Source organism: Lissotriton vulgaris, chromosome 2_1, assembly GCF_964263255.1.
Source record: "Lissotriton vulgaris chromosome 2_1, aLisVul1.2, whole genome shotgun sequence".
Taxonomy (NCBI): domain Eukaryota; kingdom Metazoa; phylum Chordata; class Amphibia; order Caudata; family Salamandridae; genus Lissotriton; species Lissotriton vulgaris.
In genome coordinates this window covers 1,573,827,098-1,573,851,842 of record NC_141687.1, presented here as the reverse complement: position 1 = coordinate 1,573,851,842, position 24,745 = coordinate 1,573,827,098, and positions in this window count along the sequence as shown.

Genomic DNA, 24,745 nt, shown 5'->3' with positions numbered 1-24,745 from the left:
GGAGATCCCGGAGACGACCTGGGACCAGTTGGTGAGACGAGCCTGGAAGGGCACACGTCACGCCCGTTTCCAGCTGGTCCACTATTACGTGCTCCACAGAGCGTACCTGACCCCAGTGAAAATTAGGCGTTATTTTGCCACGAATTCGGCGGAATGCCCTAGGTGCCCAGCTCAGGAGGCGGACCTCCTTCATATGTTGTGGGCCTGTCTGGGTCTGTCATCTTATTGGCAGGAAGTAGAGAAAACCCTGGAGGAGGTGACGGGGAGGTCCTTATCATTTGATGCGGCGGTAGGGCTCTTACACTGGTTCCCCCATACCCCCAGGAATAAAATTTCTAGTAAATTTATCGACCTAGGACTCCTCCTTGCTAAACGAGAGGTGACCAGGAACTGGAAGGCACGAGTTGGTCCGACAGGCAACAGATGGCACAGTGAGCTTTTGAAATGGGCGGCGGGGGAGAGCGCGCTGAGATATCAACTAGCTTGGAGGCAGCGTAATGAAAAGGCGCAGGAGGCCGCGTTGGAGTGGGAAATGTTGGTGCAGGCCCTCAGAGATTATTGTGCCCCCAGCGACTCTGAAGGTGAAGAAGCGACTCGCCCCGAGTCCCGGTAAACGATTGCACTGTTAATCCCATTGCTTTCCCCGTGGGTCCCATGGCAGATCCTGTAGCGGTAGCTCCCAGGCGCCGGTGGCGGGGTTGGGTGGGTTTTCTTTTGGTTAGAAGTAGTATTTTGAGGGTGGGGGGTTTCTTTTGAATTTATAGCCTTGTTTGGAAAAGCAGATGACGGACAGTGGATCATCCGGACCAGCTCAAGCATCCTGCTGAGCCCCCATTGCATTTCGCCGCCCGACCCCAGGGTTGTGGGCCGGATGGCTGTGTACGAAACTTACGGTGGGGGGCCAGAGGGTTTTACCGTGTTGATATTGCTTATGATACAATGCTGGTCGATATTGTAACGATTTACTAATTCCTGCAATAAAAATATATTTAAAAAAAAAAAAAAAAAAAAAGAGCCTCGGGATGAAAATTGACTAGGAACTCTCGATGGCTAACCAAGTGTCCGCTGTAGTTGGTTCTTGTACCAACCTAATCAGGCAACTGCATAAGCTCGTCCCCATACTCTCAAGGAATATGCTCCGAACCATTGTCTCAGCCACAATAGTGTCGAGAATCGACTATGGCAATGCTTTATACCTTGGCCTCCCAAAAAACTTATCCAACCGTCTTCAGGTTACTCTGAATGACGCAGCGCGCTTGATATTTGGAGTGCCAAGGCGGACCCATGCCTCCCCTTTGCTCTGTAGGCTTCATTGGTTGCCTATAGTACAAAGAGCTGAATTCAAGAGTATGTGCATCTGCCACAAAGCAATCCACGGACAGGCGCCAGCCTATATAAAAGAGAGGCTTGAAATATACGAACCCAAGCGCGCCTTGCGATCGTCCAGATCTTTTTTGCTATCCTGCCCACGCTTTAAACTGGCAACTAAAGGTGGCAGATCCTTTTCAGTTCAGGCCCCGATTATCTGGAATAAGCTACCGGAGGCACTTCGCAGAGAGTCCAACCTTCTCCACTTTAGGAAGTCCTTGAAGACTTTACTCTTCAAGGACGCATTCACCTCCTAGTTGACGGTCACTAGCCCCAGACTCTTTTATATACTTATCATGTTTCTTGTTGCTGTACTTGGTTAGTAGCGCTTTGAGACCTGTCGGTGAGCTGGCGCGATACAAAACCCAGTTACAAATTACAAATTACAAATTACAAAACCCTGTAGGCACAGGTATTTAAAAGACTCACACAAAGTGACGCGTAGCAGCACAAAAAAAGATTAGCATGGAAAAAATTGTGTGGGTACAATACAGGTGCAAACCATTTACTTGGAGATACTGGTAGCTGGATCCTCTACTGACTGCTGCATTACAGGAATGGGTTGTGGGGCAAGGTTCTCTGACATTTCTTGTGTTTGGACTTCCACCAAAATACGTCACATCCTTTTGCGGTGTTTTGGACTTTTTTTTTTAAGGACATGCATGACGCACATATTTAACTATCAAGGCGGAATGTGTATATGAACATGCATGTTATAGTGTACATTTCTCCTCTCCCCATTTTTAATAATACCAGCCACAGGAATTAATAAAGTCTAGGTTCCACTTAGTCAGGTATGTTTTAACTCACAACATTTCCTTGACCCTTCCACCCTTACATAGTACATATTAATCACTTCGCAAAAGGGCTCCCACTTCTCCATCGGTCGTAGCATGGGGACAGGAAGAACCTGATGATGAAGCATGCCACCAAGGGACCTTTTGGTGGGTGAGGGTCATTTTAAAAAAAACTCATCGTTTTCCCTGACTAGCACAAGGCAACCACTAGAAGGATAGTCATTTTTGATGTATGTGTGGACTTTCTTTATATTACAGGATTACTCTGTTTCAAACTCGTACTCAATCAAGTCCCCGCCTTTTAGTACCTGTGTTTCATTAGTATGGTGTATTTTTTCAAGCTTGCTTTATCTTGTATAGCTTCCTTTTTATCTTGTGGGGTACGCACTTTGCATTTCACTATTGGGTCATCTGCATTCACTATTGTATATTCTCATACATGCAGTTGGCTCTGCTTCATTTTGTTTACTCGGTGAATAGGTCAGCTGCAAATATATTCCCGGGCTTCACATTTTAATTTAATATTCCTGTCCGTACCGTGACATCATCTCGGACATGCCGTTATAAGATAGTTTTGTTGTTTTTTTGTTCCAGATCATCCTTTGTAGGTGCCTTTGACGTCTCTTCCCTTCCAAAACATTGATACCCTACAGTTCATCCAAGACTTGGGCTCTCCACTGCCCTTTTCCAGCCCAGGTAACTTCACACGGACAGTGGTTCCACTGTTTGAGCTAGGCCGCATTATCTTTTGTAAACTAGTACAATTTATTGATCACTTTTCGCATTGTTTATGTATTTCAGCCAGATCTGTTTTTACTACACAGCTTTTTAAATGTCCTCAACTGGACAGACCTAGCGTCATATCCTTGGCGGTCCACCTTTCTTCCTGATTGTCTTATCAAACAGGATCATTTAACTTAGTTAATTTTTGCATTTCCAGATATTTGATTGTATACATATTCTTCTAGATCTTTCCTGTTGCAGTACTGCGAGCAGCTTTATGCACTGCTCTTTATCCTCGACGTCGTACCCTTAATGCAACAAATAGGTAACTAATTATTATCATTATAGCCTCTGGACCCAGAAGCTTTAATGACCAGGTTGTTTTAAACTTATTCTGTTAATTTTACTCAACAGCTGTTTTTATCCTGCTTAATGCGTTGTCCAGTTTCCCACGTTGTTTCTAACTATCTAAACCTGTAGGTAAGGCCTAGCAATTGCTGCATATAGGGGCACCTCAATTCAACGCCTTCTGGTCACATCTTACTTTTGACTTAATCACGTGATACTATTTGGCTTTTTTTACATCGTTCTTTTCTTGTCACAAGTCAACTCTTTTATCACTTTTCCGGGGGTCTACTTTGCACCTCTTCTTTAGTTTCATTGGTTTAGTGGGTTCTATGATTCTTTTTATAAAAATCTTTCTGAGTTCACTTACCTTAAGTGCATTATCTCGTATGTGGTTGGAGAGATCTTTTTTCCGCATTTTTCTCATTTTATTCTTGCTTGAATGGTTTTTGATGTATTACCACAGCATGCATCTTGTGATACCCGCTAACAGCCTCAATGTACTTCATATGTTATATTGAATTTGTGAACTTATTTATGTATTTTTCTTATGCATAGAAATTCAAGTGGTGCTCCTGAAGAAGGCGTATGTTACGCTGAAACGCGCGTAGAAAACGTCATCTCATCTACTTCATTCTTTGAAACCATTGCAATATTTAATTACTTGATGTGAATATTCTTGATTTGATGAAATAATTTTTATGTATTGTCAGTTCATGATATGTACTTGATATTGAAATTATTTTATAATTTTATATGCATTAATAAAATGATTGTTTTTTAATATACATTACTTGTTTGTTAGTGCACTGAGGTCTTGTTTATTAGGTTTCATGTGCTACACCTGACTTCAGACAGGTATTTAGTTGCCTGGGATCTATTATTACTAAAAGTATGGACTTTCTTTATATAAATCTGCTTCAAGAGAAAAAAGCAGAAAGAAGCAAAACTTTATGACAAAAGAGCTCCACCAAAGCGGATGTTAGCAGCATTTCAGCTTCTGTTAAGAGAAGCAGGCGAGGAACAAGCATTGGTAAATGCAGGAAAATATGCTACTGCCAATGGAAATAGAGGCAAATTAATTTGCTCACATAGTTACCAATGAAAACCCGGGAAAAAGATTGGGTGGGATGTAAGCCCCATTTAAGTTTGTATTAAAAACAATAAATTTTTCAAGCACAGCACACGCGCTGTGAAGGCAAAACCTAAAAATGTAGAGAGCTGCTTGACAAAGATTTCTGAAAGAAACCAACATTAATAGACATTTGGGACACTATTGATTGAAAAAATGGAAAAAAACTGAAATAAAAATATTCCTTTTTAGATTTAAAAGATTAACCTAGACCCAAGGGTGCTAGAGAAGAGTTTGGATAACCTTTTAGAAGTACAAGGAGTAGGATTGAGGTTGACTATATGAAGATTTCTGGAAATTAAGAGACTGCGTAAAGAGAGTCTGTTTAAAGAAATAAGTATTTAAAAGAAAAACTGGAAATGCTTGAGAAAAATGCGAATGCGAACTGAACTGCTGACCTATTTCTGTGTATTTTTGCTTCAACGAACTGACTACAAACATGTGTTGCCTTAGAAATAGATGCAAGATTAAACCTAAATTATCTGTCAACAGCGGTCAAGGGATAAGCCTTGTGTGTACTAGTCCGATATCAACAATAGTTCAACAGTCATATGCGCTCAACTCTTAATAGTCCACCGCTTAAAAACCACACTTATACAAAATGAATGCATAAACAGAGAGCGTAAACAATCTTCAATAGTCATCAATCAATTTTTGTATTTGAGTACAAGATTCAGTCCACAAGCCAATAGTTTCCAAAGGAGTTCCAATATTGAAGTTTTATTCGTGAAAAATGCATCAATCATCATTTCCATAAGATTATTTTCTGTAATTTCAATTTGTTCACAAATTTTATGATAATTTCATCAATTCTTAACTGCCATCAATTCTTTAAAGAAATCAATTCTTTACAGTATACAATTGGTTACGCCAGTGAAGTTGGAATATAAACAAAAATAGAGGTCTTATGATTGGAACACAAGATGATTAACCCCTTCACTGCGAGGCTGTTTTCCCCGCTGTGCTGGGGGGCGGGGTGGTGCGCACAGCGCCCCGGCGCTCATGACGAGCTCAGCTAGTCATGAGTCACGGCGCTCCGGTGCTCATGACGAGCTGAGCTCTTCATGGCCACACTCGTTCCATAGAACGCTCAGCACAGCAGGGGAATCAGCCCAGCGTGCGAGTGTTCCATTTAACGGGCATGGTCATGACGAGTTCAGGTAGTCATTAGCACCATAGCGCCGCAGCTCATGAAGAGATGAGCTCGTCATGAGCACAGGAGGGGTTAATAACAACATCTTGGACATTTGATCCAGAATAATATGCGTAGACAAAGTCGCAAGCCCTGATGAAGTCCTGAGGAAGGATGAAACGTGTAGGCTGTAAAGAATGAATTACTGTAAAGAATTGATGGTGGTTAAGAATTGATGAAATTATCATGAAATTTGTGAAAAATTGAAATTACAGGAAAGAATCTTATGGAACCGATGATTGATGCATTTTTCACGAATAAAACTTCAATATTGGAACTTCTTTGGAAACTTTTTTTTTTGGGATTGATAAGATTTATTCGATAAAAGATTTATCATAAAAGCATTGCAGAAATACAAATACGTAACCAGAATTAAAAGGAGCACAATACACATATAAAAGGATTAATCCTTTAGATCCAAAAAATCAGCATAAAATATACAGTTTAAAATAATTACATTCATGAGACTTAATCACCATTTCATATAAGAGAAGACGGCAACCACCTGATGCCCACTAGCTTCACTGTTTAATCAGGTCAGTCATTCATTCCAGATCCTTCAAATGGGAACCTGCCAAATTCTTGCCTACCGCTTTTAGTCTTAATAGCCAAGCACACCCCAGGTATTTGGCTACTCTGCAAATCAGTGTCGGGGAGGATAATGCATAAGGCAGCTGCATGGCTAATGAAGCCTAGCGCTTTACAGACTGGTTTAAGCCACTTTTCTCTGGCCTTTATTTAAACAGGACACAACAGGAAAAAGTGGGCGATGGGCTCATCGGGATGGCCACAGCTAGGGCAAGATGCAGCAACCGGATTCGACCCCTTCCATGAGAATATCACTGAATTGACCTGCAGGGTGCCGAATCGCAGCTTCATGTACAAGGTCCTATCCCTAGGGACCTGAATAAAGTCGAGATAGGGCTCTAAACTACATATGCTTTTGAATTCAAAGAATCCCTCCGTCAGTTTCCCTGCCTGCTGGCACGATAACTCATGTTTTGACACCCAATCCCAATATGCCCGCTTTAAATCGGATTTGGAAGGGGGAGTCTGGGTTACCCATGCCTCGCTTAGACCGATAAGACCATTAAAGTGCTTCAAATCTGCCAGCCATTTAATCCTGCATCCCTTGTCTGCCGCTACTAGTTCATCAAACCCCGTGGCGTACTTAGAAAGCTCCTCCGTTCTCCTGAGCTGAGCCCAAAAGAGCAGGGGACGAAGCCTGGCAATGTCCTGAATGTGTCTCCTACCAGTGTCGTAGAACAAGGGCTTCAAAGGGGTAGAGGTGGGAAGTGATACAAGGTTTCCTAAAAATCTATTTTCTGACCTAGATAATTCAGTGATGTTCTCCATGCCCCAGAGCTCCGCCCCGTAAGGAGCCGAGGGTAGAGCTTTCCCATCATAAATTGCGAGTGCTGGTGCAAACGGTCTACTAACCGAAAGATGTTGTTCTCTGGCAAATGCACGAGGCACCCACTTGTGATTTAAAAACATTTTATCTAGGTGTAAGGACCACTTCATGTTTTTTGAAACTCTGATCCCCAGGTAGTCAAAAGACTCAACCATATCTAATGCAACTCATTTAGGGTGATGTTGTTCCTAAAAAGTTTGGAGGGGTTAATAGTCATCAACTTGGTTTTGCTAGTGTTGATGATTAGCCCCTGCTCTTTGCAGAATGAGTCGAAGCTCTTCAGCAATTTCTTTAGGCCACCTGGGGACTTGGAGATTAGGAGAGTATCGTCGTCAAAGAGGAGGGTGGGTATTTTCTCCCCTGCCAACACTGGAGCGTCAGATGGCTCTTTATTGAGGTGGGCCACCACCCCATTAATGAATATTGAGAATAGGGTGGGGGCCAACACACAGCCCGGCTGTACCCCCCTCCCTACCACGTTCCTCTCTGCCAGCTCCCCTTGGGCCCCACACCTGATTCTGGCATAATTGCCAATGTGCATCCTTTTGTACGAAATCTAAAATATATGGTGGCATACCCAGATGTCCAAGAACCTGCCAAAGCTTGCCCCGTGGGACCAGGTCGAAAGCAGTCTTCAGATCTATGAAAGCCAGATACAAACTCCCTTTGCCCAAAGGGACTGACTTCCAATAGATCATAAAGAATCTGAGGACCTGGTCCATTGTTCCCACCTTTTGCCGGAACGCTGCTTGGAAGTGTGATAGGATGTTGCCATCCTCCAGCCAGGTTCTTATCCTCAACAGAAGGACCCTACCAACGACCTCCTGGATCACGTCTATAAGACTGATTGGCCGATAGTTGGCAGGGTCCTCTCTATTTCACTTTTTAAATATTGGAACCACCTCTGCTCCTTTCCAGGAGTCCGGGATGGTGAATCCTCTAACTATCAGATTCATGATATGGAGAATGAGTTGGGCCCAAGGCGTGGGATCATATAGAAGCAGGTCGCCAGGCAATCCATCTGGTCCAGCTGCCTTTCCTGGAGAGATGCTATAAATTGCTTGCTCCACTTTCAGAATATAAAACCTATCCAATGTTCCGTAGGCTTCCTGGGTGACCAGACTGGATTTAATTAGGAGAGGCTCACATAGCTCCTCCCCCATATATAGATTGGCAACATGATTCTGCCATTGTTAGCAAGTAATGTGGTTGGGCATGGGGTCCATTGATGTCCTGTCTTTACGATTGATTAGATCCCAGAATACTATGGGGGTCTCTCTGCACTGCAGCTGCCTTCAATTCCTGCCAGTGCGCCTCGTCCCAGCCCCTTTTGGCCTCCACCAATGCCCTTGCATACTCTTTCCTGCCAATTCTGACAGCAGATGGATCTTTCAACCTAATACTAAGTGCGATGGCTGCCCTTTTGCCCCTGCAATCCTTAGTATACCAGGGGTTACAAGACTTTTGATGGTTAGGGTTTCTGGCTGGTTTGCCTTCAGAAATAAAAAACAAGCTCAGCTTATCTATTGCCGTTTGGTAAAAACTTTTAAAGTTAAAATCGGAATATTACCCCAAGCCATTATACAATGCCATCAACTCACTACTTTTGGCAACAACTTCGTCCCTCACACTTGCTAATAACCCTTCCTGATGGGAAACTTTGTTCCACTTGAGGCGTCTTTTACAGTTTGATGGTATTACCTCTCTGCTTGCCAGGGCAGGGCGATTAAGTCTCTTAAACCCCTCCTCGCTGCAAAATATTGTTCAGTTGAAGGCAGAGTGGGTTGTGATCACTATCAAGTGTGGGCACCACTTCCATGTCGATCAGATCCCGCCATAACCGGACATCCAGGAAGATGTAATGTATCCTGGAGGGGGACCCAAATCTATTAAAGGTAAATGCTCCATTTTGGTCAGAGCTCGATCTACCATTAACAGCTCTCAAGTCATATTCCAGACTGAGGGCGTTAATTTGTATCACTAGCTGTGACCATTTCTTGATTGGGTCTAGGTTAAGGGGTGGGATGCCCCTTTTACCATCCTCTTCGGTGATACCTGTTCGGTCACCCGAACTCAAAGGTTCAAAGGTTACATTAAAGTCCCCAGCTACGATTGTATTTGTTAGGGGCATTATAGTTTCCAGGCTTCTCTTGAGGGTGGAAATAATAGGAGAAGTATGGGCACCAGGTGACCCTCTGACATAGACATTAAATAACTCAAGTGCCGAGCCCTTGCCTTGTCCTTTGATGGTCAGATGTAATAAATCGGGAGAGTCGCCAGTGTGTGGGGTGACCATCAAATTGAGGGCAGTTTTTATCCAGATTTGTAGCCCACCCGACGGACACCCTTTGCCTGAGCTAATGGCAGGATACAGTAGGATGTGTATCCTGATTTATGGAGTGGTGCTAAACTCCATGTCTCCTGGAATGTGCATACTTCGAATTTATCCACGAAGTTATGCCATTCTGGGAGTTTAAGTTTCCTCTCTAGCCCAGCTACGTTCCATGACAGAATGTTCAAGCTTGCTACATTAGCGATGTTGGTGCTTAGGTTGCCCTTTTGACTGGGGGGGACCTTGTCCTGCCTGGGTGCATTCTACAGCCGGGCAATGGCCCGCTACAGTGCTTGGACTGGCTGGGAATGTTGATGCACTTCCAGCTCTTAGATTTAGTGATGTTTCCAGTTTAGGGCTGGCCACCCTGTTCCGTGGCACTAGTCAATCAACCAGATTCAGACCTGACCCACCTTCCCTGGTCCCTGGGGCCTCTCTTCCCATGTTACTGGCTTCCACCCAGAGGGGCATGTGCCTAATTTGGATAGATGAATGATCGGGGGCAGAGGTGCGAAACTCAATGACAAGAGATTATCAGCTAGGACAGTGTCTTTGAGCCTTATCTGAATGCAATCTCTTGCTGAGTTACGCAATGTCATTCGCCTTATACCCTCAATATCCTCGTGGATAATAGACCTACAACCTCTTACTTGTCTGAGCCAGTGTATTACCTTATTGCGTAGGGAATCGCTGGATTCGTAGCTCTGGCTACCTGAGGTTTTAGGGACCTTCACCATGTATACTGTCGCCCTACGATCTTTAGTAAAACCCATTGGTGGATCCTTGGTTTCTTGGCTGGTGGGCCTTTGGTTATGAGGGATATAACGCCCCCCAATTACCGCAGAGCTTTTAAGTGTAGTAACAAGGTGGTTTCCAACCCTTGCCTCAGAAACAACAGGTGTGGGTGTTGTCCTAATGTCTTTTAACCTCTGTGGTATGGAATTGCCAGACCCCCGGCTCTTGTTGATTGGAGGTTTATTAGCTAAAACATCTTTATAAGATGGGGGCACCCGGGAGGAGGAGTGGGTTGGCATGCTAGTCACGGCTGTCATGGGACCCACCCTGGGGTTTAGAGTCGCTACCAACTTCTTTAAGCCTTCTTCCTCTTTTTGGAGAAGTTCTACTATCTTCCATAGCCCTTGGTTGGACTCCTTGCAACAACATCTATTTACAGCGGGATCGGAACCTAAATCAGTGCAACTTTCCCATCCAGAATTGTAGATCCCACCTCCATATGTTCAAGAATCGCAAAACAATTGACACAGGGAATGGGGGAAATCTTGGCAATTTCTTTGTTAACGGTATGAGCTAATGGCAGTGGAATGGGCGTGGGGGCCTTGTGGATGTCTATAGTATCAGTATCAAGCAGAGGTACGCTGTGTTCAATAGGGTGGGTTGATACTTGGGCCTTTTTCTGAAACATTAAAGGGATTACGTGCTGTTGGTTGTCTGCAACTGTGCTTTTTGTTAGTGATAGATTGGTGCTATCTACTGGCCCTGCATTTTTAGCCCCCACGATCTCCTCGCACTCTGAAACTAAAATCTTAATTCTATCTAGAACACAGTTGCTTGCGGCATGTACGCTTTTTTTAACCCTTTTCCCTTTCTTGTTTACCAGCTGACCCCCCTACGTGGTTTTCCCCATTTGGAGTCTCTATAATTAGTCAATCAGAGTTCCAAAAGTCCCAGTGTCCGTTTAGATGAATACAAATGGCAGACAAGCCGGACCAACACTCTGGATGTGGTCAAGAGATCAAGAAAAAAAGCAGACAGTACAGTACCTTATGAGGACGACCCGTTAGGGGGGTGGCCTAGCCCAGCCTCGGCCTGCCCCAGACGGCCACAGACTGCCCACCCTTTGTCCGTGCTTCGTCCGTCTCGACCCACGCGCGTCCCGCGCGTGTCCAGCGCTACATGACCCGGGTGTTGTTTTGAATTGCCGGAGGGTGGGTGGGCGTGCCTCCGCACAGGTGCAGTCTCGCACAGACTCCTGGTGACTGGAGTCCCGTGCGGCATGCCGGTTTCGCCCCCACAGCAGTGATTGAATCAGTGCCCTTGCTGTAAATCCCCTCCGTTTAGATGAATACAAATGGCAGACAAGCCGGATCAACACTCTGGATGTGGTCAAGAGATCAAGAAAAAAGCAGACAGTACAGTACCTTATGAGGACGACCCGTTAGGGGGGTGGCCCAGCCCAGCCTCGGCCTGCCCCGGACGGCCACAGACGGCCCGCCCTTTGTCCGGGCTTCGTCCGGCTCGTCCCGCGCACGTCCCGCGCTACGTGACCCGGATGTTGTTTTGAATTGCCGGTGGACCGGTGGGCGTGCCTCAACACAGGTGCAGTTTCGCCCGGACTCCTGGTGACTGGAGTCCCATGCGGCGTGCCGGTTTTGACCCCACAGCGGTGATTGAATCAGTGCCCTTGCTGTAAATCCCCTCCGAGGGCGGTAGCTGCTCTGATTCCAGTCAAGAGGCGAAGGCGATGCGAGACCCGCGCCAGTGGGTCCGGCGAGGCGTTTTGAATTGCCGGTGGGCGTGCCTCCACACATGTGCAGTCTCGCACGGACTCCTGGTGACCGGAGTCCCGTGCGGCATGCCGGTTTTGCCCCCACAGCGGTGATTAAATCAGTGCCCTTGCTGTAAATCCCCTCCGAGGGTGGTAGCTGCTCTGATTCCAGTCAAGAGGCAAAGGCGATGCGGGACCCTTTAGGAACTATTGGCTTGTGGACTGAATTTCGTATTTGAATACAATAATTGATTGATGATTTTCAAGATTGGTTATGCTCCTCTGTTTATGTATTAATAGATGCAAGATTACTATAGGTATTACATTTTTAGTTACAGTATTAGTAATTATATTAGTATTAGTAGGATTTTATTTCACACTCGATAAGGAGATTAGCCCTACACATGCACCTATGACATATACATCTACAGAAGATGGGCAATTGAAAACATCATTTGCAAATTACATAAGAGAGAATTATTCAACCAGTGTTTACTCTAAATAGGTTTAAGAATACACACACGCTATGGACGCAAAATATTGTTATTTTTGCACCCACTTACCTTCATCAGCTGCTGAAGAAGTTACTTATCACCACATATCTTTATCATATGCAATCACATGTAGTGTGTTGCTTAGTCAAGTATATAGCCAAGAAAACTGTTAGACCTGGCACCATTGGCGTAGGTCTCCTTTCCATTTTTTGCTGCTGCCTCTTATGTTTTTGCTCGTTTTAGATGCTTTGGGCACTGTGCCACTGCTAATCAGTGCCACAGTGCACGTGCTTCCTATTTTAAATTGGTGTATGGATTAGTGACTCCATGATTGGCTTATTTGGTTTACATGTCAGACCCCAGTACAGTGCACTGCAGGTGCCCAGGGCTTGTAAATCAAATGCTGCTGTTGGGCTTGCAGCACTGATTGTGCCACCCACCGTAGCAGCTTGTAAAGTGTGTCTCAGGCCTGCCATTGCAGAACCTGTGTGCAGTCTTGTACTGCCATGTTGACTTGGTAAGAGCACCCACTTTCCAGTCCCTGAACCTTCCCTTTTCTACATTTTAGCCACCCCGAAGGTAGGCCCAAGGGCAGGGTGCATTGCATTTAAAAGGTAGGACATGCCCTGATGTGTGTCGCATGTCCTGATAGTGAATGACAGCCATTTTAGTTTTTCACTATTGCAAGGTTACCTGCTCCCATAGGCCAGAATGGGCACTTTGATTATAACACCTTATAATCTTAACTGACCCAGGAAACATGGAGAAAAACAAATTTGGTATGTCTTAACTCAGAATGATAAAATACATCTTTTAGTGAAGTTGGTTTTATCATTCTGTGTTTGAAAATACCCCTTTTAGAAAGTAGGTATTTGTTTGTCTAACTATCCAAACCTACCTTTCCTAGGTTGTGTATTCCATGTTTGGTTTTGAAGTAACAGGGGCTGGGGGGCTTCAAGAGACAGGATGAGTCAGCACAAGGCTGAATAGACCTATCTGTATGAGGAGTGGTAGGAGGAGTAGCACCTGGGCCTGAATAGGGCTGTGCCTGTCTTCCACAATGCTGGCTTCACCGCCTGTGGTGTGTCTGAAGACCCTGGCCCACACTGACAATGGAAGAAGGTGTACACTGACAGAATTCACCCAGAAATGGTTTGGACTAGGTACAGACACTCTCTGCCTTCAGAGACAAAGGATTGTGGTGTATAAAAAGGGGAACCCAGACCCCAGAACTTTAGATCACTTCTGGGAATCAAGACAAACCTCTTCTGAGGAGAAGAACCAAGAAACTGAAGGAGGAGACTACCTCTGTGCTGCATGTTGTTGGAGTTGGCTTGCAGTGCTTACTTTCTTGCCAAAGAAAAGAGAAAAGGACTGAGTGTGCTTTCTTCATCTTGAGGAAGATCTCCAAGGGCTTGAAATTGAGCTTGCCTCCTGCTTGAAGTCTCAAGGAGGCAAGACTTCACCCCTTCTGTTTGCCTGCATCTAGAACAGTGGTTTTAGTTGCTACAGAAGGAAATTGCAACACCGATGCTGGCGAGCGATGGCGTAATCTGTACCGAAGCCATGAGCGCTGCTCAGATTTGCAAAGTAGACCTGAAGGCAGCCGCTCTGCCGCATCAACACCAGTATGCGACGCAGTAACCTGCCCGAAGCTGTGAACACTGCTCCGACTTTTGCCGTGGGCCTGACGCCTGCTGCTGTGCTGCATCGACTCCCAAGCCAACATCATCCTCATGGAGCCAATCCTTGACGTGGGTGACCAAGAATCCATCGACAACGCGACATCCTAAGGAACCGTGGTGTCTGTGCCACTGTGACGTCACCTCCAGGATGCAGTAAGGTACCGTTTTCTCACCTGCCCAGCGCTGCAGTAAGTAACCAAGTCTACACCTCCCCATGGGTTGTAAGGAACCAACGCCGTGCAGCGCCAACGAAGCCGTATCTCCCCGACGCAGTGAGCTGTCTATGTTTTTCATCGCTTTTCCAAGGTACTGTTCTTTGGGGGTCTGTTTGACTCCTGAACCGATGCCACACACCTCGCGGTCAGCGCCATACTTTGGGATTTCTTCTGTCACGACGTCGTAATAACTCAAGGTGGAGTTATTTGTTGCTATAAACTACATTTAAGTGAATAACCTATTTTGCAGCATATTTTGATTACTGTATTGTGGATTTTTGTCATGTGGGTCTAGTATTAAGTCTATATTAAAATACTTAATTTTATAACACAACCTGTGTGGTGTCCATCTTTAGTGTTGTCACTCTATTCCTGTATGTGTTCACAAATGCTTTACACATTGTCTCTGAGATAAGCCTGCCTGCTCGTGCCAAGCTACCAAGGGGGTGATCAGGGTTTATTTAGGGAGTATAGCCCCTTACCCTGACTAGACGCAAGGGTCCCTATTTGGACAAAGGTGCCAACTATTTCCAACTAGAGACCCCCAAATCTAACAAACACTTTAAATACTTTTATTCAAATTATAATTTAATGCTTTCTAGAGTTCCATTAATAGAGGGTATGAATTATCATACACAGGCAAAAGAAATGGAAAATATGTGTTATCAAAGAGTGTTAGAAATTGGATTTCTAGTTGGCAGAGGTATGCACTCTGACCAAGTAGTGATCACAATCCTAGTCAGGGTAACTCAGGTACACACTCTAAATTAACCTGTGCGCACCTTCTGGCGGCTTGACACAGAGCAGGCAAGCTTAACTTAAGAGGCATTTTGCAGTGGCGTAACACAGGACCCGCAGCCCCTGCTGTGTAGGGGGCCTCGAATTGCAGCACAGGTCTGAGAGCTCTGGATTAAATCCGGAGCGGGGCCCCTCCATGTACCTTGTCGGCGGACCCCCCTCAATTTTCTTTACGCCACTGGCATTGTGCAAAGTATTTGTGCAACACTTAAGACAGTAACACAGTGATAACACCACACTCAATCCACACCAGGTTAAAAGAATAAAGCCTACTTTAATGAACAAAACAAGTCCAAAATGACATAAGTCCAATAAGTAGAATGAATGTTATGAATTTTTCAAGATTAAATTGAAATATAGTGTTTAAAAGTATAAGGTGTCAACCAAGGATATCGGGTTGTGTTTGAAAGGGGTAAATCAAAATGTTCAGGCTGACCACAATGGAGCACAGTTCAGATACAGACACCAACCTTTTCCTGCTGAAAAAGTACCTTTGGATGGAGGATGCCTTGTCATTGAGGATTCAATGCGAGGAGCAGAGGAGGCGATGCATCGTCATTGATCTGGCTGGATGTAGGCAATGTGTTTGTTTCGATCTGAGCAGTCCGAGATGCGTTGTCGGCCAACCCCTCTCAATAAAGTTGATGCGTTGTCATCGAGCTGTGCAGCTGGCAGGGAAACGTCTTTTTCCTCAGCAGCAGTGCATTGGCGCCAAGGGGAATATGTTGGTTCCGATGGGCACAATGACGATGATGCATGAATGTTGAAGTAAAAGGGCCTGAAAACTCACCTCCAAGGGCCCAGAAGTGGATTGGCACTACTTGACAGAGCATGACTCACAGTTAGCCGAGTCCAAAGGCTGCAGAAGGGTTGTTAGAAGTCTTTGGTATCCGTGGGAACGTAAAGAATAGGAGGCAAGCCCTTGGAGACACTTTGATTCTGGGGATGTAGAGATGAAGGTCCTGTCCATCTGACTCCCACGCAAGGAGGGCAGCAGGCACCAGGGCAGTCACGGCTAAGCAGGAGATCAGCAAAGTCCAGCAGATCCATCAGAGTGACAGTCCTTTCAGCAGCACAACAGTCCTTCTTCCTCGAATAATGTCCTCAGGTACAGAAGTCTGCTGAGTTGGTGTTGTCAGGGGTCCAGTACCTATACCCAGTTGTGCATTTGAAGTGCAAGAAACTTCTAAAAGAGGCTTCTCAAGTGCGCACGGTCCCTGCCCTTGCTGCCCTGGCTCCAGACTCACTACAAGGGGGTATGCTATTCTTTATTTGAGGACAGGCTCTGCCAAATTCAGGTGCAAGTATCAGCTCCTCCCTCCCATCCTGCCCATCGGGATGTGAATGGCCCATCAGTCACACCTAGGCTCTCTTTGTGTGTGGCTGTCTAGAGTGAATGCACAAAGCCATGCACATGGCCTCATTCAGGGTGTCAAAAGCTTTCTGGCATGCCTCCGTCCAGATCACCTGACGTGGCTGCTTCCTGGAAGTCTGCTCTGTCATGGGGCAACAATGGTGCCCTACCCCTTGATTAATTTTCCGTAATAGCCGGTGAGGCCTAAGAAAGCTCTCACCTAGGTCTGGGTCTTGGGGGTTTCAAGGAGAGAACTGTCTCAATTTTTGCCTGTAGGAGCTGCAACTTGGCACTACCCACTTAGTGACCCAAGTAGACCACCGAAGCCTGCCCTATCCGGCACTTACTGGCCTTGATAGTCAGGTCTGCTCTCTTCAGAGTCTGAAGCACTTCTTTGAGGCAGCATAGGCGGTCTTTCCAGCTAGAGCTGAAGACCACAATGCTGTCTAGATACTTAGGGGGCACTGAAGTTCTCCAACCCGGCCAGGGCCTGGTTGACCAACCTCTAGAAGTTTGCAGGGGCATCCCTTAACCTAAAGGGCATGACCCAGAATTAAAATTGCCCTTCTGGTGTGGCGAACGCAGACCTCTATTTTGCCCCATAGGGGAAGGCAATCTGCCAGTACCCAGACGTTAAGTCAAATATACTGAGGAGCTCGGCAGCTCTAAGCTAATCAATGAGCTCATAAGCTCTGGGGATGGGGTGTGCGCCAGTCATGGTTACCGCATTGAGCCCATGGTAGTCCACACACAAAAAGTTCTGGTGCATTACCTGGAGAGGCAGCCTTGGGGACCAATAAGACTGGGCTGGCCCAATGGCTGTTTGAGGGCTCAATTACTACTAATGGCAGCTTCCTTAATGCTAGCCCTCACTTTGCCCGACAACCTGTAAATGTTGTTTTTCACTGATCTGCTCTCTGCAGTATCAATATCATGGATACACAATGTAGTGGTCATGGGGAGAGTGAGAATGAAGAGGCAAACTGCCCCAACAACGGACTGCAGTTTCTCTGTTGATCTAGGGTCAGTGTAGGGGAGAGTTTGACACCCCCCACTGACTCATCCAGCTACTTGGAAGATAGGAGATCGGAAAGCGGTACACTATCCTCCTCCACCCTATCATCAGTGACCAAGAGCATGGCCATCTCAGACCTCTCAAAGTTGGGCTTGAAGCAATTAAGATACAGTACTTGTAAAGGGTTCCCAGGAGTTTTGAGGTACATCAAGTAGGTGACATCACTCATACAGTCCTTCACCTCATAGGACCCAGACCAGCAGTCTTGTGGAGCTCAGAGCTCAACTGGCTTTATCACCCACACTTTATGGCCAGGTTGAAAAGCAACTTGAATGGCATTCTGGTCATACCAGCATTTCATGTCCTCCTGGCTAGCTTCCAGATTCTCCTGAGCGAGTTTCCCAAAGTGGACTGTTTGGTTGTGAAGGGCCAGAATGCAGCTGACCAAATCTTGGGTGCACGCTCAGGAGCTTTCTCCCAGCCCTTTTTTATCAACCTGAGAGGCACTCTCACAGGGTGCCCATACAGACATTCAAATGACTGAAGCCAACACCCCCCCTCTGTGCTACTTCCCTGTACGCAAACAAAAGACATGGCATGTGGACATCCCACTTACGCCTCATGGGTTCTAATTGACCCATAATCATGCCTTTTAGAGTTCAGTTCAAACTCTCAACCAACCCATTGGTTTGAGGTGTTGAGGATTTGAGAACTTGTAGCTTACCATACACTCCTTGACATGTAGTTGGTACCCTGGTCAGATACCAGGTCTTTGGGGAAGCGCACATGGGTAAAGATCCCCAACAGCACCCTGGCCATGGCAAGCACAGTCACTGTCCGCAGAGGGATAGCTTCTGGGTACCGGTGGCATGATCCACCAAGACCAGCACGAATATGTTGCCCATGTCTGTCTTGGGGTCCAGACACCCAATGATGTCAATGCCCACCCTCTCAAAGCGAGTGCTAAATGAGAAGAAAAGTTGTTGGGTGCCTTGCATTTCCCCCCTGTCCTGCAGCTCGCCTACCAGGTAGGACACAACCTACAGTACGCCTCATTTTAGGCTAATACGTGTGGGTGACAAGACCGTCAAAGGTCTTGTCCCAAATGACCTGCCAGTGGCACATCAGGAGCCAGGCCCTGTAGAAAGGTTTTGAAGCACTGGGTGACAACCAACATACATGTTACACTAGGCTCAGTTGACCCAGGCTCACTATATAATACCTCAAGTGCTTTCTAGAGGCGTCACCAGCTGCCTGGGTCTCGGGCTGGTGCCACAGACCGACAAGAGTAGGGCATTCTCTCTGTGTCTTGCAGAATTCCTCTTTGGTGGGACACCCTTCCTGTTACCAGTTGGACAGCTCAGTCAGGTTCCCCTAGTTTATCCACATCCTCCCCTGTAGGTATCAGCACGTCCCCATCAGTTTCAGCCTCTTCCCCAACTGTGGAAGTCACTGTAGTGGATTTCGTCTTTTTTGGCATGTACCTGGGCCATTCTTTCAGTCTCCAGTTCCTCTTGACCACCCTGTCTGGCTGCCATAGGCCTTTTGGTCAGGCATACCCCCTCAGGCAATCTCAACATCTCCACGTGAGACCTGAGTTACACCTCTTTAAGGGAGGTATGGTCCAGGTCATTGCCAAGCAGACAATTCACAGGTATGGATGGACAACTACTCTCAATGAACGTAAGACCCCCACCATTCAAAGAGAACCAGAGTCACTGGCTAGTGGCTTTCATGGTTGTCAGCAGCAACAACTTGGTGGAACTCATTAGGTACTACCTACTCTGAAGACAGCAGATGACACCTGATGGTTGTCATGCTGGGTCCTGGGTCTCTCAGAGCCTCCACTCTCTGCCAATTGATGGTGACCCACTGACTGTCCTTACTAGCATTTACAGGTATGTGAGTTCTCTGCACCACCTGTCCTTCACCAATGGGCACAAGGGTTAACTCTATGCTCTCCCCAAACTATTGGAGGTAATCTCCTCTCCAAGCGCCATACTAGCCAACCCCAAATTATTCACCCCCTGATAATCCTTTATATCATAGCCCTTCACACAACCATCCAGTGCCTAGCAAAAGGATTCCACACAATCCACCCAGTCTATTGGGATGGCTTATCATTGTCCGTGAACTTCTGCCTGTACTTCTGTGGGATTAAACCAAACTTCCTGATTAGGGCATCCGTTATGGAAGGAAACCTTATCCTGTCACTCCCCTCAAGTGTCTGTAGAGTGTCCTTACTCTCATGGGATATGCCTCACGAGACTAGCTCTGCAATCGTCCTCAGGGGAGCTTATGCACTGTCAAGCAATTTCATAGACCTCAAACCATCTGTCTATATTGTCTCCCACCACAAAGACAGACACCAGACTTTTAGGCATTTAGATCTTTCTGTCAGAGGGCACTGAAAAATTGCTGCCGTCATCACTGCTGGATTCTGCCCACCTGGCCGTATCGTCCTTCAGATTCAGTTAATGAGCCAACACAAGTTTGCTCTCCCCAGGGCCACTATTTTCTCCTCTAAGGCTCTCTCAACCTTCTATTTCTCCAATGTGAGCTTGGTCATCTCCAATGTCAACTTTCTCTCCAACCTCTGCCCTCCAGCTGCTCTTGGGACAGGCCTCTGGATGCCATACTGTGTTGTATTTCTATTTAGGACCCTAATTCAATATTCCCGATTCATGCCCTTATGTGGTTATAATTAATAATATCCTTATAAAGGCATAAGAATCATATATATACAGTAATAGCCCATGCAGTCCAAAGCACAGCACGGCTACTCCCATTGACTCCTAGAAAGCACAACAAGTTCTTTAAACAAACCAAGCCTCCAGCAGCCCCGGAAATCCCCCCTGATTTTGTTTTGATTTGAACAAGAACTCCTGGAGTCCAGAAAGAACTGTTAGTTCTTAGTGACGTCTTATGTCCAACCTTACGTCAAACTCAGCACCTTTCAGGTATAAATATACCAACAGTTGCCTTAAGCAAACACACAGTGGTTTGGAGCAGAGCGGCTATCTACTTGCCCGAGAGCCCAGCTGATGCAAGAGCCCACGGAAGCCGCCCCTCCCGTTTGACGCACTGAGAGAGACGCTGTCTTTTTCTCCAGCTGAGAAAATCCAGCTCTGGTGTTTCCAGCCACCCTTGCGGTTTGCAGGGAGATCGAGTCCTGAAGAAAGAGATACCAGACCTCCCACATTCTATTACCAAGGTACAGAGCTGACTAAACCCTTAAGATGATTCTTGATTCAGATTCTTGGCAAAACAATCTTAACCAACTTAACTTAAACTGCTACTTACTTACTCCTTCCCAAGTATTAGGCTTAGGTCAGGTACAACGGGGTAGGCCTAGTTAGAAGCACCAGTTGAATACGTTAGTCAATGTTTTTATGTATGTAAATATTTTATCCATTTTAAAGTACCATATGGCTAAGAAACCATATCAATGCTTTTACAGTATTATTTCATAATACTACTTTTACTGTACACACTTTACTTTATGATAAGTATTGCAATTGTGGCAATTCATTTCTCTTGCATGAGAAAGAAGACTGCTCAATAAATACCACCTTTTATTGAAAACGCCCGTCTCTCTATTTCTCTGCACTCTGGTGAAACTAAGTATTCACGGTTGACTGAGTGAAATAGCTGCCTATTGTTTTCACATGACTCTAGAGATACACTCTTTTCTGAGGGAGCAAAGTTGTCATGTTTGTATAGTTGTCAGAAGCTAATCCCTTCATGTCTAAATCCGGAGAGTTAACTCTTTCCTGAACATTCAGGAAAGTTTCTAGTGACCTCTGAGCTAGCTGGCAAAACTAATTAAGTCTAATATAGTCAGTAGAGACCTAGTCGACCTCAGTCCTACGTCTACACTGCTGTTTATATTATTTCAATGCACAGAGCCTATTGGGAATATAGGAACTACACTACAACTGCTCCCTGATCTGGGTTGACCACTGTTCCTTGCAGGGTGTTTGCCTCCTGTCCCACAGGCGGTCCCAGATTCTCCAGTGATTTCTGGTCCATCTCCTACTCCTCATCATCCGTTATCTTATCCTCCTCCTCCGGGGGTACAGATGCTGCAACACAAGCTTCTACCCAATCCCTCAGTGCCTTTTGCAGCTCCACCTTCTTGGTAAAGTCCTGAGTGGAAATCTCAAATCCCTTGCAGACATCCTTGAGCTGGACCACCGTGAAATTTGGTCAATTCAAAATCAATATCTTCAGGTGCAGGTTGAAATGTGTGACCTCCTATCAGAGACATGATTTTAGGAAGAAACAAGAAGGCCAAACAGTGAGATTAGAAAAAAAGTGAAAATGTCAATCAAATATAGTAGGGAAAAATGCCAATGGGGATCAGAGTCAATTGAGTTGGTCTATTATATGAATGGTAGCGTACTCCAAATTACTGTAAGACACTGATAACACACAAGACCTACCTTCACAGCTGATCACCAGTGTTAGATACTGTGGCTCTAGTTGGCATAGTTATGTAGCCTGTCCAAGTTGGAACCACATTCCTAGTCAGGGTAAGTCAGAAACACCCTAAAAAACCTTTGTTCACCCTCTGGTAGCTTGGCACAGAGCTGGCATGCTTAACTTAAGAGGCAATGTGCAAAGTATTTGTGCAGTACAAAATAGAGTGAATCACTGAAAACACCACACAAAATGAATCCACACCAAGTAAGAAAAATTTTAGTTCTGAACTTTTAAACATTAAATTGTAACATAGTGGTTAAAATCATAAAGCACCAACCAGGGACATCTGTTCACGCTTGACCAGGAAAAATAAAAGAATAAATAAAAAATTTCAACCAACTGCGATGAAATGCATGTCAATTACAGGGACCAAACTTGTCCCACTGAAAAAGTACCTTGGATGGAGAATGAGTCCTTGTCGAGGACCTGATGTGAGGAGCAGAGGAGGGGGTGCATCGTCATTGATCTGGCTGGATGTAAGTGATGAGTCGGTTCCGCTGATGCAGTCAGAGATGCGTCATACGGCAAATCCTTGTGATGTTTTAGGGAAAGAGCAGATGCACTTTAGCACTGTTTAGCAGTGGTAACGGGCACATGCATCAAGCAAAATACAGATCCCAAAAGGGCCGATTCGCAAATGTGGCCACTTTGTGACTGGTATTTAGCCATTTGGGATGCATGAAGCCCAAACCTATTCGCAAATTCGGTAATCGCAAAATTTCCGATTACCTATTTTGCAAATGCATTTAGGGAATCAAAATTTGCGATTTCTTAAATGCAATGCAAGAAACAATCTGAGATTGCAACTTTACATTAAGGAATCGCAAATTACCATCAAATTTTATTTCCTTTTTTTTCTATACTCCTTAGAAAAATGCTAAAAATTGCATTATTCTACTTGTGGTGTGGTGCACAAACATGCCCTTAGGGCATATGTGTGCGCCACATGTCCACACATGCCAGTTTTGGGGGTGAATCAGGGTGTCCTTTTGGCCCCCTTTCACCCTTGAAATTGCATTCGCAATTTGCGATTACCTATTTGGCAATCGCAAATTGTGACTGTTTCCCAATCATTCCTATGGGCCTCTAGGTCCATAGGAATGAATGGGAATGCATTGCCATTCGCTATTAGGAAATGTGTAGAAATTGCTATTTTTTTGCAAAACCTACATGCATAGGCAATTGCGATTCCTTAATAGCGATTCCTTAATAATCGCTACTAAGGAATCACAATTGCCTAGCTTGATGCATGTGCCCATAAGTGCCCAGAATTCCAAGGCCAGCAAAAATTATGCAAGCAAACAGGAGGTCAGAAGGGAAACCACGGCAAGCCTAACAAATAACATTATCTGGATATAAACATGTACGAATTAGTCATTGCGAATACACATTTGAAATTATGGGAGGTACATGGTAGCAAATTGTACAAGGAGAAGAAACAGTTATTCCTGGACTTGATTTTGTTTGCAGACAAGATGATTTCACCCGCCTCTGCACCGGAGGTGGCAGCCCCGGCTCCCTGACCCACCTCCAATGCCCCGTTCTTGCCCTTGAGTGCTGATGTAAGGAATAAAGAAGAATAAAATAGATTAGTGGTACATATTTGGACAGGCAAATGCAAACACAATATCTTTGTACTTTTACTTTCTATCGAGTTCACCTAGTCCTAATTTCCTAAACCTAAGTCTTATTCCAAATTTCTTTGGAACTAATAATGCATTGTAACAAATTATCTTTGCTTCTCATCTCATTCTCAACTTCCTTTGAATAGGTAGCTCAGTATCCCTTTAAAATGCATAGGTGCATACTACACATCAATCAGAGAATGCTTGGGAGTGTACAAGCTACATAAAGAAAGGAACAAAAAAGCTAACTCACTACTACCATTATTATAGTCACAGGACAGAGGAGTCTTCATGACTTCTGAAAAAATCAGCCCAAGGGAATGCCGGCGAGTACGATTAGGTAGCGCCGAGCACATTGCTAGCTCAAACTAGATCACATAATATTCATAACAGAAACTTAACTCTGAGTGTGAACAGCATGCTATTTGAAAAAAAAATTGCATTATAGAACACAAGTAACACATACATAATTACTCACTGAGCCCCACAACCTCAATACCCAGCAGGTCGAGAAGGTCCTTCTCCCGGTCCAGTATGTCCACTCAGTGGTGTGTCAACGGCTGCTGGGTAAGCTCTGGACTCCACTGCTCTGGTGCACATTCTGGTGCACCTTCCCCCTAAGCAGCTGATACTCCTGCAGGGCATACTCACTCCCAGGCCTGACACCTGCTGCCAGCATGGAAGGGAGGTGGCGCTGCACATAATAAATATGTACAGCCACCTTCACCTCTGAAAAAATGGCAAGGGCTGCCCCCGTGGCAGTGACAGCGACTGCAAGGTGTGTGGCTAACAGCTGCACTGCTGCTGCCTCTCTCTGTCTCGCCTTCCTCTGCCATGGCGCTGGGTGAGGTCTAAAAAGAAGAATTAGGAAAAGAAAGGAATTACTATAAGAAGTAAGGAAGAACTAAGGAAGAAAAGTGAAAACAAAAAAAGTACAAAAAAGTCAAGGAAAAAGACAAAAACATAAAATACACAAATACGAAGACACAAATGAATAAAATACAGGTAAAGGGGGTATTATTGAGTGGGATAGGGGAGGACTGGAAAGAGGCGTACAGAAAAATCAGGCCCACCGCCTCTACCCCGGTCCACCACGGGCTTGCCCGATTGCTGTGGAGTGTAGGCAGGGTGGCCAATCACAACTCACGCTGCTGGGAGGGTGGAGTAAGGGGTCAGCGCGTCAGCCACTTAAGGCAAGGATGCTATCTGTTTGCTGTGGACGTGCGCTAGTACTTGGTCGCGCTAGCTGCTACAGGTTGTGTTGC